General features: G+C 30.4%; 1 non-coding gene across 1 annotated transcript; it reads left to right on the forward strand.

Annotated features, from left to right (window-relative positions):
• The first annotated feature begins 2,836 nt into the window (after positions 1-2,836).
• Positions 2,837-4,723, forward strand: LOC105324684 (uncharacterized). Its single transcript, XR_010713248.1, has 3 exons — positions 2,837-3,090; positions 3,395-3,532; positions 4,276-4,723. It is a non-coding gene; the product is annotated as an uncharacterized protein (transcript).
• The last annotated feature ends 880 nt before the right edge of the window (positions 4,724-5,603 follow it).

The raw sequence follows: 5,603 nt of genomic DNA on the forward strand, positions 1-5,603 counted from the left end.
CGTGAATGACAAACGTATTTTACTCATTATACATGTATGTATTTCAAATTAACAACTGTTAAGCATATTAAAAATCAAGTTGGATATTAAGTTAAGCAAACAATAACGACCACCTAGTTCTCCGCTGACATGCACAATGAGGTCAGTTTCGCTCTTCCTTCATCAATATTCATGAAAAGGTATATTTTCCTGATAGGAAAATAAACAATTAAAAATCTATATCTTTGTAACAAGATGGAATTCACCATTGTAATTTAAAGGTTAAGGATAACTTTTATAAGTAGACAAACACATGCGTTTTCACTGTCATTCAAAATTGACGTAAATTATAGCGTGTATAGCTTTAAATATGACTTATCAAATATTTACATTTATTACCTTTTACCTTAAGTTTATCAAATATTATTGTTTTAATATACTTTTAGACATTTTATATACCAAATTTTGAAAAAATAATCGATACTATGAAGTAAGAACATTATGATCTTTAAAATGATATTTAAATATAGATTTATATGTACATCAACAAACAAATGATAATGAATGTATTCATGCATATCTAGTCATTGAATCAAACATGTTAAAAATTAAGATGAACAATATCAAATTGTGAATCCGATATTTTTGTTGAACATTCCATCAGTACAAGTATAAAAATTTGTTTTACAACTGGCCATATTTTTTTTTGTTTATTTGTAATTTATTAAAGAATTATTTTTTTTTATTTCATTTTTAATTTATAATGTATTTTATATTGTGCCCTAACAAAAAAAAAATATTTACCTACCCACCTACCCAGCTTCAAAATTAAGGGTCGGGTTAGGGGAAACATAGATATTTTAAATGATGGCCTTAACAAATTTTTTTTCATTTGTTTATTTTTGCATTCTGATTACATAAATAGTGTCCGTGGCCCTGGTCCCTGTTTGTAAGTGTGTAATTTCCAATTTAATGGTTTGACAATATCATCTGAGGCAGGTATCGGTCTATACTTAGATTGCCAGTACACGCATTACAGATGTCTGATCCACCTTTAAATTTATCGCGGGAACTGAAGCGCGAGATCACTGTGACGTCATCTTTTAAAATCTAGAATTATTTGTTTACGTATCTCAACTCAATATGAAGGAATGGAAGCATGTTAAAAATCTCTTGGCTCTCAACAAAGCTTGTGCGGTACTTAAAACGTGTATTCGAACCCCAAGGCATCGTAAATTACGAGTTAAATGTTAGCCATTTTTGGCTTTTTAGCACTACGGGAGAAAGAATTGTAAAGCATTATGGGACGTAGACAAAAAAAATTCTTGATGAATCTTTAGGTCTAGTCCGTTCTTTTTCCGCGTGCAATGGTTCTTAGAGCTTGCTTCGCTCGCTATAAAATTAATTACAATGAGACCTGCAGTTTTTCGTTATAATTTACATTAAAATACCGAATAAACATCCAAGGTATAAACTTCTTATAATAATATAGTAACTTAAGTACTTCTTGTATAACAATTAATATAAGGAAAAATAATATGTATCACTATGAAAGATTAAAATTTAACCTAAACGACTTCACATTCAGTTTGAAACCAAGTAGGGAATTTATTTGAGGAAAAAATATGTGCAATATTGCAAAATCGTTTGGGAATGCAATCAAGTAAATCAATTATTTCTAGTCTACTCTCCTTAACACGGCATGATACATGTACGTGGGGGTCCTTTTATGTCAAACATAGGTTAATTTGTATTCAGTCTCAATAACAATATCCAATTCTACACACATTAATTTAAAAGCATCTAATGTTTACACTTCCTCCTCTGTTGATTTTTATGAAAAAATATAGGTCAACATAAGTGACAATTTGTTGAGTTAATTCTCATACACATTTAAAGTATGCATAATAAATTCTATGAGTTGGCATTTTAATTTTGTGTTATCTGTGACATTTTTTTTTATAGATTTCTATTTGCCATTTTGTTCATTGTAGATGCTACCTTGTTTATAATAAATGGTAAGCCTAGATTTATTTTGAGTGAATAGTTTTTGACTCTAGTTTCTATTCATAAAAGTCCTTTTTCTAAGAGCAAGACAATCATTCAAGTTTTTTTTTTACATTTATGATTAAATGTTCGGTGCTTAATTTTAAGTGTACACTAGATTTGAAAGAAACTATTTGGGTTTTGTTTTTAAAAGAAATCACAAAACACTGTAGATTCCTAATCAAACGCGAGGAATTAATTTCCGCGTAAAATCGTGAGGCAAACCTCGCAGGTTATAGAAGCTCGCTTTACTTTTTTTTAGCTAGTTTTGAGCTGTACGAAATTTTAACAACCAAATGGTAATCGAGATTTAATATTCTTGCGATGTAATACAAAACAGTGGTATCGCAGAATTAAGTACTCGCGTAAAAAAAAGTTAACAGTACAGTTTCGTTAGTTAGTCAACTATGTAGCAAGAAGTACAATTAGAACACCAACATAGAACGTTAAAGTATAACCGAATCTCATACATGTATTAAAAATAAAAAAATTGCCCAAGCCAGAAAAGATCAACACTAAAATATGGTTTAAACTGTACAAAATTATAGGAGTAAGTTTTTATCAAATCTGACCGTCTGTAAGTTTTAGCATGGTGTGATCTTAAAATCTGAATGCACTGGACCCGCGGAAGCGGGAAAATTATCACACTTCACATAATTTACAAGTCGTCTTATCTCTATAGAGGAATCAAGAATGAATGGTAAGAAACCACTTTCGTGTTCTTCACTCGTCATTGTGGTTAAAAGTACATTTAAAGGTATGTAGAGCATGGTCTCACAACAGTGCTACATTGTAGTTGTGCTAGTTGGGATCTAATTTAAATTTTCAGCAAGTCTGACGAAATGCAAGCATTCCAGTGTTTCTTATTTTGCTCTTGTCTTTGCTCAGTTTCGGTTGAAGCTTTTGGTACATGTGAAAGTGCTACAGATAACGCCGCCTGTCCAGACAATTCTGCATGTGTAAATCTAGGTGGTGAAAGTTTTGAATGCCAGTGTGAAGATGGTTTTGATATGATCGATTTGCCGGACATAACTATAGAGGGTGGAGTTGCGACAGTTTGTATAGGTTAGGACTAATTAATAAAGATAGAGAGAATTTTTATTTTGATTGAGTAAATGCTCTTCCCAGTTGACGACTCTATGCGCAGAATAATGTCATGAAATGAAAGAAAAAATTATAAAGACAAAAAGCAGAAGAAAAAAAAGTAATAAACTAACTTTTCGTGTTTGCATTTAAACAAACAGACTTTTAAAAGGATAGATAATTTGAAGCGTAATTTCATGATGTTTCAGTATCACCATTTTTTTTTTATTTTAACTAAATGAAAAAGAAAGCGAAATTATAAATTAATTGAATGTTTCTATATTAGATCTCGGATATTGCAGTCCGTTCGACAACAACGAAATTGACTGTCAGAATGGACAATGTGCGATTTACAAGGATCAGTATGGATCATTTCAAACAATCTGCAGGTGCAAAAGCGGATATTACGGAGAAAAATGTGACAGTAAGTTATTTTCCTTTGTTTTTCTTTTTAATCCTAATTCTAAAAATGAAACTCAAAGATATAATAAAATTTTAATTTGATGAAAGACAGAGATGATATTTGTAATCTGTCACAACGAAAACTATAGAAAATTACTAATAAATTATGATAAGGGTTGTTTAATGACGTATTGTGCTTTGCATTTTGTTGCAAAGGCGAGGAATGTCATTTCAGGTCTGCTTAAATGATTCAACCAAAATAAAATAACTCTGGTTTGAATCCGATTTATTAGTATTTTTAATTTATAAGTTCTATAGGCATGCTTTTTTCTTAAGATTTTATAGGCACATGTAGGGTATAACTGGCTAAAAATTCAAAGTGAAGATTGTTATCGAAACAGAATACAAAGAACCAACAAATAAAGTTGAATCAAATCGCAATTCAAAACTATAATACAAAGAGCAGTAATTTCAATAGAAAATATATGTCCAAAATACAAGAATATTTAAAGACTTAAATAGAATCGTTAGAATAAATTCAGAAAGGTGCAAATAGCAATATTTTAATAGAACTTGTAATAACGCATTGAACGATTACTTAGCTCTTTCATTATCATTTAAAGATAGGTTACATTTAGCTTGCATTAACGTTTTTCCATCAAATTACATATTCTACATGAACTTTGTTATATATTTTAGTTTTTGAATGCATTTGCTGTTTGCTAGATTTCTATCTTTAAATTTTTAATTTTTTTTACTTTTAAGGCACAACCCAGCAGTCGAGATCTGATATTGTAAGGGGAGAAGTTGTTATTATTGCCCTACTAGCCGGTGTAGCTGCAGTTCTATCGTCCCTTATGTAACAGGCATCCTCAAAGTCATCAATATATAAAACAAATTGCCTTATTTTGCCAATGATAGAATATATACATAAACAAAAAAGTAGTTCTTAATGTCTAGATGGCATATGTGTTGCTTAAGAAATAAACTTTTTATGAGAAAATAGTTCATTTTTTGGAAAATTTACAGAGCAAAATGTTTTTAGACCACAATTTGTCGGTTATAAATGCTTGGGGAAATTGAAAACCTTTTTTTTACCTTTTCAAAGTTTATCCTGATACACAATTAACAATGTTTTCTTTACACTCATATAAACTCAAAGTTTGTAAGAGTGTAGATGACACAATGCTAAACATCAAAACTGTAAAAAAATGAATCGTTTTCAATTCAAATAGTTTTTAAAAAATGTGATGAAAAAGTACCAGTAAAGTAAAGATGATGAATACAACTTAAAAAAATACTTTATCAAAATCAGAGTACGATTACTTAGCTTATTTTCATTATATTGTACTGAATGCTGGCACAGGGTTTCATCGTCGTAGAAGTTGCCACTGAAACCCCCAAATATCATGGAAATGTTTAATTCTGTCAGTGGAAATAAAGTGAATCTTAAATAAAAAGTAGCAGAATAATCTGCATCTTGCTTACTTCGCAACAAACCAGCACAGCATATGAAACATAATAGCTAGACAAACCCCCCACCCCCGTCCCCCCAAAAAACATTGAACTCTTTATTCAGCTAATGTAGGTGGATTTCTTCTGCTTGTTCTTCAGCTTTTAAAATACACGTAAACATTAAAATAGGGAATATTTTTTCTGTCAGTTATTTAATAAAATATGTACAAGAAAAAGGTGTTGTTATCTAGAATATTTAAGTATATTTGCCTATTCATTGTAGTATCACAGGTGACACAAGCGAAGCTATTTTGTTTGTAGTTCTTTTATGGCATGATAAGCTACACTTTTCAACTAGGATCCGGTTGGAGACGATATTTTTATCGGAAATTTAACTTTCAATTTTTGTTACGCAGGTAAAAAAGAACTGCTACACAATGTAACCGGATATAATGATATTGAAAAGCATAAACGGGCGTGCTTTAAATGTTTACTGGTTCGTTTTAATTGATTAAAAATCAATTTGTAAATATAATGTATAGAACCTCAGGTTACGTTTCAACACAAGCAAAGCTATTTTGTTTGACCTTTAAACGTAGATCCGGTTAGAGACAATATATGTTTTTAGCGATTTAAAT

This window comes from Magallana gigas, chromosome 4, assembly GCF_963853765.1.
Source record: "Magallana gigas chromosome 4, xbMagGiga1.1, whole genome shotgun sequence".
Taxonomy (NCBI): Eukaryota; Metazoa; Mollusca; class Bivalvia; order Ostreida; family Ostreidae; genus Magallana; species Magallana gigas.